Source organism: Chelonia mydas, chromosome 8 (genome assembly GCF_015237465.2).
Source record: "Chelonia mydas isolate rCheMyd1 chromosome 8, rCheMyd1.pri.v2, whole genome shotgun sequence".
NCBI lineage: Eukaryota > Metazoa > Chordata > Testudines > Cheloniidae > Chelonia > Chelonia mydas.
In genome coordinates, this window is record NC_057854.1 from 38,462,366 (window position 1) to 38,473,062 (window position 10,697).

General features: G+C 53.9%; 1 non-coding gene across 1 annotated transcript; it reads right to left on the reverse strand.

The window, feature by feature from the left end:
- Nucleotides 1-7,327: 7,327 nt before the first annotated feature.
- Nucleotides 7,328-7,493, reverse strand: LOC114019592. Its single transcript, XR_003564631.1, has one exon. It is a non-coding gene; the product is annotated as a U1 spliceosomal RNA (small nuclear RNA).
- Between the last annotated feature and the right edge of the window lie 3,204 nt (nucleotides 7,494-10,697).

The window sequence follows — 10,697 nt, forward strand, 5'->3', positions numbered from 1 at the left end:
ATGGCAGAAGACGCTGTGCCTGTGAGGGAGGCAAAGACAGTGATGTTTACAAATACTCAAAAGGGGAAGAAACAGCATGTGCACAGAGCCATGCAAATGGGGGGCATCAATCCACAGACATGGGGCAGGCCAGATGCCACTGGTGGTGGGGAGGCAAACTGCCGTGATCACAGGGAAACAGAACCCAACATGCATGTTTCATAGAATCATAGAATAACAAAGTTGGAAGGAACCTCTGGAGGCCATCTAGTCCAACCCCCTGCCCAGAGCAGGATCAATCCCAACTAAATCATCCCAGCCAGGCTTTGTCAAGCCTGACCTTAAAAACTTCTAAGGAAGGGGATTCCACCACCTCCTTAGGTAACGCATTCCAGTGTTTCACCACTCTCCTAGTGAAAAAGTTTTTCCTAATATCCAACCTAAACCTCTCCCACTGCAACTTGAGACCATTACTCCTTGTTCTGTCATCTGCTATCACTGAGAATAGTCTAGATCCATCCTCTTTGGATCCACCTTTCAGGTAGTTAAAAGCAGCTATCAAATCCCCCCTCATTCTTCTCTTCCATAGACTAAACAATCACAGTGCCCTCAGCCTCTCCTCATAACTCAGGTGTTCCAGTCCCCTAATCATTTTTGTTGCCCTTCACTGGACTCTCTCCAATTTCTCCACATCCTTCTTGCAGTGTGGGGCCCAAAACTGGACACAGTACTCCGGATGAGGCCTCACCAATGTCGAATAGAGGGGAACGATCATGTCCCTCGATCTGCTGGCAATGCCCCTACTTATACACCCCCAAATGCCATTGGGCTTCTTGGCAACAAGGGCACACTGTTGACTCATATCCAGCTTCTCGTCCACTGTCACCCCTAGGTCCTTCTCTGCAGAACTGCTGCCTAGCCATTCGGTCCCTAGTCTGTAGCAGTGCATTGGATTCTTCCGTCCTAAGTGCAGGACTCTGCACTTGTCCTTGTTGAACCTCATGAGATTTCTTTTGGCCCAATCCTCCAATTTGTCTAGGTCCCTCTGTATCCTATCCCTACCCTCCATCTACCATTTCTCCCAGTTTAGTGTCATCCGCAAACTTGCTGAGGGTGCAATCCACACCATCCTCCAGATCATTAATGAAGATATTGAACAAAACTGGCCCCAGGACTGACCCTTGGGGCACTCCACTAGATACCGGCTGCGAACTAGACATGGAGCCACTGATCATTACCCGTTGAGCCCGACAATCTAGCCAACTTTCTACCCACCTTGTAATGCATCCATCCAGCCCATACTTCTTTAATTTGCTGACAAGAATACTGTGGGAGACGGTGTCAAAAGCTTTGCTAAAGTCGAGGAATAACACGTCCACTGCTTTCCCTTCATCCACAGAACCAGTTATCTCATCATAGAAGGCAATTAGATTAGTCAGGCATGACTTTCTCTTGGTGAATCCATGCTGACTGTTCCTGATCACTTTCCTCTCGTCTAAGTGCTTCAGAATTGATTCCTTGAGGACATGTTCCATGATTTTTCCGGGGACTGAGGTGAGGCTGACCGGCCTGTAGTTCCCAGGATCATCCTTCTTCCCTTTTTTAAAGATGGGCACTACATTAGCCTTTTTCCAATCTTCCGGGACTTCCCCCGATCGCCATGAGTTTTCAAAGAGAATGGCCAATGGCTCTGCAATCACAGCCCCAATTCCTTTAGCACTCTCGGATGCAACGCATCCGGCCCCATGGACTTGTGCACGTCCAGTTTTTCTAAATAGTCCCGAACCACTTCTTCCTTCACAGAGAGCTTCACCTCCTCCCGATGCTATGCTGCCCAGTGCAGTAGTCTGGGAGCTGACCTTGTTCGTGAAGACAGAGGCAAAAAAAGCATTGAGTACGTTAGCTTTTTCCACATCCTCTGTCACTAGGTTGCCTCCCTCATTTAGTAAGGGGCCCACACTTTCCTTGGCTTTCTTCTTATTGCCAACATACCTGAAGAAACCCTTCTTGTTACTCTTAACATCCCTCGCTAGCTGCAACTCCAGGTGTGATTTAGCCTTCCTGATTCCATTCCTACATGCCCGAGCAATATTTATATACTCATCCCTGGTCATTTGTCCAATCTTCCACTTCTTGTAAGCCTCTTTTTTGTGTTTAAGATCAGCAAGGATTTCACTGTTAAGCCAAGCTGGTCGCCTGCCATATTTACTATTCTTTCTACACATCGGGATGGTTTGTCCCTGTAACCTCAATAAGGATTCTTTAAAATACAGCCAGCTCTCCTGGACTCCTTTCCCCCTCATGTTATTCTCCCAGGGGATCTTGCCCATCAGTTCCCTGAGGGAGTCAAAGTCTGCTTTTCTGAAGTCCAGGGTCCGTATTCTGCTGCTTTCCTTTCTTCCTTGTGTCAGGATCCTGAACTCGACCATCTCATGGTCACTGCCTCCCAGGTTCCCATCCACTTTTTCTTCCCCTACTAATTCTTCCTGGTTTGTGAGCAGCAGGTCAAGAAGAGCTCCACCCCTAGTTGGTTCCTCCAGCACTTGCACCAGGAAATTGTCCCCTACAGTTTCCAAAAACTTCCTGGATTGTCTGTGCACCGCTGTATTGCTCTTCCAGCAGATATCAGGATGATTGAAGTCGCCCATGAGAACCAGGGCCTGCGATCTAGTAACTTTTGTTAGTTGCCGGAAGAAAGCCTCGTCCACCTCATCCCCCTGGTCCGGTGGTCTATAGCAGACTCCCACCACGACATCACCCTTGTTGCTCACGCTTCTAAACTTAATCCAGAGACTCGGGTTTTTCTGCAGTTTCATAGTTGAGCTCTGAGCAGTCATACTGCTCCCTTACATACAGTGCAACTCCACCACCTTTTCTGTCCTGCCTGTCCTTCCTGAACAGTTTATATCCATCCATGACAGTACTCCAGTCATGCGAGTTATCCCACCAAGTCTCCGTTATTCCAATCACATCATAATTCCCTGACTTTGCCAGGACCTCCAGTTCACCCTGCTTGTTTCCCAGGCTTTGTGCATTTGTATATAGGCACTTGAGATAACCCGCTGATCGCCCCTTCTTCTCAGTATGACGCAGGAGCCCTCCCCTCTCACATGCTCCTGCTCGTGCTTCCTCCCGGTATCCAGCTTCCCCACTTACCTCAGGGTTTTGGTCTCCTTCCCCTGGCGAACCTAGTTTAAAGCCCTCACTAAGTTAGCCAGCCTGCTTGCGAAGATGCTCTTCCCTCTCTTCGTTAAGTGGAGCCCGTCTCTGCCTAACACTCCTCCTTTTTGGAACACCATCCCATGGTCGAAGAATCCAAAGCCTTCTCTCCGACACCACCTGGGTAGCCATTCATTGACTTCCACGATTTGACGATCCCTACCCCGGCCTTTTCCTTCCACGGGGAGGATGGACGAGAACACCACTTGCGCCTCAAACTCCTTTATCCTCCTTCCCAGAGCCACGTAGTCTGCAGAGATCTGCTCAAGGTCATTCTTGGCAGTATCATTGGTGCCCACGTGGAAAAGCAGGAAGGGGTAGCTGTCCGAGGGCTTGATGAGTCTCGGCAGACTCTCCGTCACATCGCGAATCTTAGCCCCTGGCAAGCAGCAGACTTCTCTGTTTTCCCGTCAGGGTGGCAGATAGATGACTCAGTCCCCCTGAGGAGAGAGTCCCCGACCACCACCACCCGCCTCCTTCTCTTGGGAGTGGTGGTTGTGGAACCCCCAACCTTAGGACAGTGCATCTCATGCCTTTCAACTGGTGGAGTCTCCTTCTGCTCCCTTCCCCCAGATGTATCATCTGGGCCACTCCCCGCAATGGTACCTGTGGAGAGAACATGAAAACTGTTACTTACCTGTGTCCGCGTTGCTGGTACATGGACGTTCCCCCTTCTTCTTCTGGAGGTCACATGTTGCCAGATTTCTTCACCGTCCTCCTGTCCGTGCTGCGCAGCCTGCTCTGAATCTTCAGAACCTTGTACCTGTAGAAGCATATCCTGACGTCTGTCCAGGAAATCTTCAGTTTCTCTTATGCAACGCAGGGTCGATACCTGTTGCTCCAGACCTTGAACCTTCTCTTTCTGGGACAGTCCTGCTTTTCTCCAGTTTGTTGGGGGTGGCTGTGAAGCCATTGTGCATGTGGTCTCCCAGCTCTAGGGGCACTCCCCAGCTGGCATTCCCAGGCCGGGGTGCAGGCTTGGGCTCTCACAAGTGAGGCCTGTTCTCCCAGGTAACCCCTATGTAGGAAGGGCCAGCCTGGGACAGGGATACCAGTGTCTGGAGCTGCCGAATGCGCTCCCGGACCGGCACCCTCCCAAATCCCCTTCCTGCCCCTCCCTGCTGGGCTCCTCACCACTCAGAAATGCTCCTGGCCTCAGGGTGCTCATGGTGAGGCATGGGGCAGGGGTGCAGTGGGGCAGGCAGGGAACACTAGGGCTATGCTGGGGGATGGGGATCCTGTGGAGGGCTGGCTGGCAGAGGGTGCTACAAGGGGGTCCCTGGGCTGGATGTTAACTGGCAGGATATGAACTGCAATGGCACAGTGAGGGTCTCCTGGGCAACGAGACCTGAACTGCATCCTGCTGCCCCGAGCCCAGCCCAGGCCTGGAGTGCGTGAGATGGGCCTTCTGCTGCTCAGCTTGCGCCATCGGGCTCTGTGGAGAGCAACTCTTGCCAGCAAAAGCCCTGCCAGCTGAGAGCAGGAGGGCATTGGAGGGGCATGGGGAGTGGGCCTAATGCTGCTAAGGCTGCGTCCTGGCTGGCCAGAAAGTGCTCCCAAGCTCTGAGCACTGCTAGGACTGGCAAACGTTATTCAGAGTCTCAGGCCGGGCATGGAGCAGGAATGGATTTGTTTGCCTCAGAGATGGGCCTGGAAGGATTCAATTTATGAGGAGAGGCTGAGGGAACTGGGATTGTTTAGTTTGCGGAAGAGAAGAATGAGGGCGGATTTGATAGCTGCTTTCAACTACCTGAAAGGGGGTTCCAAAGAGGATGGATCTAGACTGTTCTTAGTGGTAGCAGATGACAGAACGAGGAGTAATGGTCTCAAGTTGCAGTGGGGGAGGTTTAGATTGGATATTAGGAAAAACTTTTTCACTAAGAGGGTGGTGAAGCACTGGAATGCATTACCTAGGGAGGTGGTGGAATCTCCTTCCTTTGAAGTTTTTAAGATCAGGCTTGAGAAAGCCCTGGCTGGGATGATTTAGTTGGGGATTAGTCCTGCTTTGAGCAGGGAGTTGGACTAGATGACCTCCTGAGGTCCCTTTCAGCCCTGATATTCTATGATTCTATGAATTTTATCGGTAAATGTCAGTGCACGGTGGTTTCACCGGACACCACAAAGCAACAAACCAATATTACCACTGAGCATCATGGAACTGTACAGCTAGACAAAAGAAGTAAACCGCTGCGTGAGAACTTCTGAGAGTTTGCTTTCAGGCTATATACTTTGTACATATTGCCCCGTGATGTTGATAATTTGTTTTTTGACAGTTATAAAGCTTTAACTTTTTGAATCTCAGTTTCTTCAGTCATTAAACCATTATTTTCCGATCCCACTCCCCCATTGTCTGACACCCCCCTCATTTCTCCCAAATGTGAAAATTTTAATTGATAGAAAAAAATCCTTAAAAATAACCCTCAATATTATCTGTTGAAATTATAAAAAAAAAAAACCCTGGCCTGCAGACAAGCCAAGGGCCACTTAGACAGAGCGACCAAGCGCGAGACAGATCTGTGCCTGTTCCATGGATTTTCAATATCCCCAGTAATTATTATTCTTGTGCAGATCCGGGATGGCAAACAGCACAATTTTCAAAGACAGATCTTGTGCCTGGAGAAAGAATGGGTGGGGTTTCCCAGAGCCTGCTAGCTGCCCTGGGGACAGAGCTGGGCAATGCAGCCTGCTGCTGAATAGGCCAGCCAATGCCTAAGGGATTTGTCTGCATGAGATAGGGGGAGTTCAGTGCATGGCTGATAACTGGGGAATTCTCTCTTCAGCCAGCTGGGCAGTGAGAGGAGAGGCAGGAAGCCTCGTGTGTGTGGGTGCAGTGAGAGAAGGCAGGCATGGGAGCCACCGGCACACACAGCAGGTTGTAAAGTTCCACTCCTCCAAAATGTCTGCCCAGTCCCTGGCAAATGGCTCTTCCCAGTCCCCCAAAGTGTGTGAGGGAATTCTGTCCCATGGTAGGGCATGACCCGGAAACATTGTGTGTGTGTACCTGCTGGAGGGGACGAGTCCCCTGCTCTGTGTGTGTGTGTCCCTGCTGGAGGGGACAAGCTGGGGTGGGATGGATGGAGGCGCAGGAGCAGAGCTGGGGGAATATTCCTTAGTTCTGGGGTGGGATGGATGGAGGCGCAGCAGCAGGGTTGAGGGAACATCGCTTAGTGCTGGGGTGGGATGGTTGGAGGTTCAGGAGCAGGGCTGAGGGAATGTTGCTCAGTGGTGGGGTGGGATGGATGGAGGCGCAGGAGCAGGGCTGAGGGAACGTCGCTTAGTGCTGGGGTGGGATGGATGGAGGCGCAGGAACAGGGCTGGGAGAATGTCACTCAGTTCTGGGGTGGGATACATGCAGGAGCAGGGCTAGGGAGGACATTGCCATGACTAGCCAACATGGCTGTGTGGAGTGGCTGGGAGAATTCATAGGCAGGTCACTGGATGCCTTTGTGGGCTTGTGATGGACAGACTTACTGGCCCAGGTGCTCAGTAAAGCCTGACTGGACTCTGGCACCAGGGGTTCCCAGAGGAGCTGGGCCAATGAGCATATTGCTCTGGCTCTTCTGCCTGTGTGTGTGCATGCGTGTGTGCCTGCCCATGCATGTGTGGGCACACGCGTGCATGCGGGAAAGTGTGGGGCTCCAGTGCTGGTTCCCTCTCTCTCAGCCCAGCCTGTGCTTCACCCCAGGGGATACAGTAACTCAGTGGGCGGCATGAGGCAGGTGAGATCCCGGTGACATTTACACTGTGCAAAAGGGCACTTTAATAAAGCCGAGCGAGTGGCTCCCACGGCAAACAGCGTGCGGGGCCGTGCCGCCCAATGGGGGCTGCTGGGTTTTTTTCCTCTTTAATTGCAGTGTGTTTTCTGCTCTCTTTCTTTGCCATGGCAACGCCTGCCTGGCGTGCGACTGTGCCTCCAGCGCACATTGTTTGGGAAAGGTCACTCGTGGTGCTGGTGGGCTCGGCAGAGTGACGGCTTTTATTTTTACATATTTATGAACTAGGAGCTTGAAGGTAATTACAGCCCCTTCACAGGCCTTCATCTCCCCATTGCCACTCTTTGTGTGGAGACAGACACTCCAGGCTCGTTCCAGGGGGCTGATCAAACCTGCAAACAAACACCACAGCGCTGGGTGCTATTGTACACACGCTTCGCACCACCCTTCTACAAATTATGCAGTCGAGTTTCCCGCATTTGGGGAAATTGCAGGGGTCAGCACACCCGCAGTGCAATGGATGTGTCTCACCCTGAGAAAACCACCTTCGTGATCATGGTATCTCCCCTGCCAGGTAAGTAGCCAGGGAGAGAATGCTAACGGCTGCAAAGTGGGAACCACCTCCCAAGGCCCAGCACCTGCACTCCCAGCTTCTCCCACCAGGGGGCGCCATGGGGAGCAGGACAGAGCACTGGGTCGGGGCGGGAGCTCCTGGCTACTCCAGCCCCAGCCTATCCCAGCAGGGGGTGCCGTGGGGAGCAGGACAAAGCACTGGCTGGTGGGGGCTCCCAGCAACTCCAGCCCCAGCCTATCCCAGCAGGGGGTGCTGTGGGGAGCAGGACAAAGCACTGACTGGTGGGGGCTCCCAGCAACTCCAGCCCCAGCCTATCCCAGCACGGGGTGCTGTGGGGAGCAGGGCAGAAGCGTTAGCTGGGATGGAGGGGAGCTCATGCAGGGAGGGTGGAAGTTGTGGGTCAAGGAACGAGGGCAGAGCCTCCTGTTTAGCAACCCAGAAGGGGACCAGGGAGGGTCCTGCCCATCCCAGCGCTGCCCTGCACCCTAGTGAGGGCGCAGTGAATGCCATGTCTGCCTGCCATGCCCAGGGCAGCTCGGGTAGGGCCTGCTCAGGGGCTTGGTGGGGCTAGGAGCAGTGGCCTGGGCTGTCACGGCAGGCAATGCAGTGACAAGGCTGTGAGCCCTGTCATGCCCACAGCAGGTTGCAGTGCTGGGCCCTCATGCTGGGCCAGGGGGTTCCTCTGCCTGCTGCCAGATTCGCTGTCCAGGGCAATGGACATGGCACCCGAACAGGACGGGGCGAACGGGGTCAGAACAAGTACCAGTCCCTCCCCTGAGCCTTCAGCCAGGAGTAACCATGAACCTGGACTTCCTGGGCAAGGCCCCAGCCCCCCACCTGCTCCTGGAACTTTCCCTATGGCGAGGTCTGCTGGGGTAGCTGGGTGGCCCTGAGCTGGCCAGGCCTTTCCCTCAGTGGCAGCAGCCACAATCCAGCACCCTGGGACTGGATTCCCCTCCAGGACCGGGGCCCAAAGTGAGGTGAGGAGATCTGAGCTCCGCAGCCCTCCTGCCACACTCAGCACTGATTGATGCAGGTTTGGACCTGCAGTGCCCTGGGGTCTGAAGCAATGTGTGGGTGCACTCTGGGCAGGGAGCATGCATACACAAAGGCCCAGCCATAGGGAACGGTCCTACCACACAGCAGGCCCCCGGGGAGGGCGTGCCATGTTACTAGTGCCTGGGAGCCCCGTGGGGCAGGGCGTGCCTTGCTCTTAGTGCCCGGGAGCCCCATGGGGCAGGGCATGCCGTGCTCCTAGTGCCCGGGAGGCCTGCGGGGCAGGGTGCGCCATGCTCCTAGTGCCCAGGAGGCCCATGGGGCAGGGCATGCCATGGGCCCCTCATGGGGGAAGCAAGATTGAGAGCCAGGGTGGAGATTAGGCCACAGCACCTGCTACCCATGGTGTGGGAAGAGACGAGCTCTAGCAGCAGCTGTGGGGCGTGAGAAGCTGGAGTCTCTGGGGGTCCAGCACAGCCCTGTGAGGCCCAGAGCCCACAGGGAATGTGTAGGGTTAAACATTCAAGTGCACTCCCTGCCAATTTGGAAAGCTCAAGAGCATTTCCAGTGCCGTGTTACTCACAAGCTACTTCCCCTGCCGGCCACAGCCTCCCTGCTTAATTAGTTTTCAGAATGATACATTTTTAAAGTCGTTATTTCCAGACATGTTCAAAGTTAGAGCATTTACTCTGCTCCAGTTCATAGGCAGCTCCCCCCCCGGCTGCCTGCTTCTCTCAGCCCACTGGCAAATCCCCCAGACTGTATGCTCCCCCGCACCAACTCACTGGCTCCCCATCCAGCCTGGTCACTCCTCCGCAGCCCCCTCGCTCACTCCCCCGACTCCAGCCTGCTCATCCCAGTTCCATCTTCCCACACCATGGGCACGGGAAGCTTTCAGCCAGGTGGACTCTGCTGTGTTACCCTGCAATTGTCCGATTCCCCCAGGTTCTGGTCCAGGACATTCTCCCAGCAGGCAGTGGCTGGCTGCTCCCCAACCCAGCGCGGGACTGGTGTTTGGTGCCTACAAGGAGCGTCTGGTGTCTCCACTAAAGGGGGTGTCTGCAGGAGGAGCTGGAGCCTGGCACAGCTTTCCCCACAGCATCCCGAGCTCTAAGCTGCCCTGGGTTCCACTGAACTGCAAGAATCCTGGGGAGGGTTTCCAACTTTCTATCGCAGAAAACCGAACACCCTTTGCCCCATCCGTTGCCCCTCCCTTCTGGAGGCCCCGCCCTTCCCCACCCCTTCTCTGAGGTCCCGCTTCCGCTCACTCTTCCCCACCCTCACTCACTTGCTCACTTTCACCGGACACCTGGTCACCCTAATCTTGGGGTGGAAGGAAATTGCCTTTTGCTTTGAATCTAGGCCAGGAGACTGGCCAGCTGGAGGAGGAAGGATTCCCCTGGCTGGGACTGTGGGGGGACCAGGTCTCCCCTGGGTCTCCCACCTATCCCACACCCACCAGCTCCTCCCACACCATGGCCACTGGTCCTCCCATACCCCAGCCACTGGCTCCTCACACATCACGGCCACTGGCTCCTCCCGCATCACAGCTTCCTTGGATTCTGCTGGTATTACTGGCGCTTTGTTAAGGGATATTCTACTATCATTTGTCCCTTGAATGAGCTGACACCAGATACCCAGAGAAGACGTACATTCGAGAGAACCAAGAGGCCCAATCCCAAAGGCCGAGAGCCGTTTGGTGAGCGAGGGACACTAGGTGTGCACACACTTTCTGCACATAGTTTTGATCAAGAGTCTCATGGAAGCTACTGTTCTAGCATTTGCCTGCTCAGACAAACCATCTTTGTGGCATGTGTATGCCTGTCTGGCTGGCCTGGGTACTGTGCTGAGTACATCAGGAACATCCTGGAGGCCATCATCCTGTATCATAGAATCATAGAAGATTAGGGTTGGAAGAGTCCTGAGGAGGTCCAATCCCCTGCTCAAAGCAGGACCAACCCCAACTAAATCATCCCAGCCAGGGCTTTGTCAAGCCGGGCCTTAAAAACCTCTAAGGATGGAGATTCCACCACCTCCCTAGGTATCGCATTCCAGTGTTTCACCACCCTCCTAGTGAAATAGCCTCAGCCTAACATCTTCAGAGGAACTTCCCAGTGCATGAGCTGCAGTTCTTGGCATTGAAATCGGCTGTGGTAGAAACGTCTCATGATTACCTATCTGGAGCAGTGTCCCATCAGAACTGATAACAACCTGCT